Here is a 1,462-nt window from a genome sequence, read left to right as displayed (position 1 = left end):
ATAGGAGATTACAGTTCATATCAGTATAGGAGATTACAGTTCATATCAGCATAGGAGATTACAGTTAATATCAGTAATAGGAGAATACAGGCTAGAACAGAATATAGCAAGACCTAAGGCGACTTTTCTGACCAGCATCCCATTGACAGCTCGACTAGCCAAAATCACATTGGTCTTGTTTAAGTTCACGGTTAATGCAAAGATTTGAAAATGTAATATTACGGGTTTGCACGTAAACCACATCCACTTAGTTCCCCCCCCCCCGAAGAAGAGAGCAAGTCTACCACCTAGTGGTTAAAAGCAGCTACTGCAGAAAATAAAGCTGTTCTTCCTGTCAAACCAACTCGGGAAAAAAACTCAGACTTGGAAAATAGTGTTGAACGGTCCACCCAACTCAGAATTCCTAGTCGGGAATTCTGGCATCTTTCTAGAACTCCGACTTTATGACCTGAAGATCACTGACGTCATGAACTGACCTAGTCCGCCCCCCCCACCCACCAGTTGTCTTGAAAGCGTCACAGGTTGTCCCCGTTCTCATGAAAACGATGCAGGRGATCCGAGTACCTGAGAAACAGACAGAGGGGAGGAGATTGAAAGATTTGAGGCAATCCTAACTAATATCCCAAACACACCGCTGTTCTGCTCGCGGGAAGGAAGACAGAATGAAACTCACTTCTTGGCACAGAAGGCAGAGCAGTCTCGACCGATGCTCTCACTCCAGGCAGTCTCATAAAGCACCTGAGAACACACACAAACWCACATTATGACATCAGCAAACATCTCTGAATAGCCAATGGGCACCGGGGTGGTGGGAGGTGAAAGGTCAAAAGGCTACATACCAGGAAGACCAGGCAATGCAGGAAGAGGGTGTAGAAGAATGTAATGGTTCTGGCCATCTTGTTGGAGAGAATGCTACGACCCTAAAACACATGGGTGAATTACAACCCGTTTGTTCACACATTACACATATCTATCTGTGTGTTGTGTATGCACCACCAGGCTGAGGGGTAACCCTTGTTACATATGCTATCTGTGTGTGAACTCACCAGGCTGACGGTGTAACCTTGGTTACATATCTATCTGTGTGTGTGACTCACCAGGCTGACGGTAACCTTGTTACATATCTATTGTGTGTGTAGACTCACCAGGCTGAGAGGTAACTTGTTACATATCTATCTGTGTGTGTGACTCCACCAGGCTGACGGTGAACCTGTTACATATCTATATGTGTGTGTGACTCACCAGGCTGAGGGTAACCTTGTTCATTATCTATCTGTGTGTAGTGACTCACCAGGCTGAGGTAACCTTGTTACATATCTATCTGTGTGTGTGGACCTCACCAGGCCGAGGGTAACCTTGTACATATCTACTGTGTTGTTGACTCACCAGGCTGAGGGTAACCTTGTTACATATCTATCTGTGTGTTGACTCACCAGGCTTGAGGGTAACCTTGTTACATATC

General features: G+C 45.5%; 1 long non-coding RNA gene across 1 annotated transcript; it reads right to left on the bottom strand.

Annotated features, from left to right (window-relative positions):
• Nucleotides 1–6: 6 nt before the first annotated feature.
• LOC112075880 (uncharacterized) lies at nucleotides 7–976 on the bottom strand. Its single transcript, XR_002895068.1, has 3 exons — nucleotides 840–976; nucleotides 674–738; nucleotides 7–564 (listed from the first exon to the last, which is right to left on the bottom strand). It is a non-coding gene; the product is annotated as an uncharacterized lncRNA (long non-coding RNA).
• Nucleotides 977–1,462: the final 486 nt, after the last annotated feature.

This window comes from Salvelinus sp. IW2-2015, unplaced genomic scaffold (genome assembly GCF_002910315.2).
Source record: "Salvelinus sp. IW2-2015 unplaced genomic scaffold, ASM291031v2 Un_scaffold3443, whole genome shotgun sequence".
NCBI lineage: Eukaryota > Metazoa > Chordata > Actinopteri > Salmoniformes > Salmonidae > Salvelinus > Salvelinus sp. IW2-2015.
The sequence above is the reverse complement of the archived record's forward strand: the minus strand, read 5'-3'. Positions and strand labels throughout refer to the sequence as shown.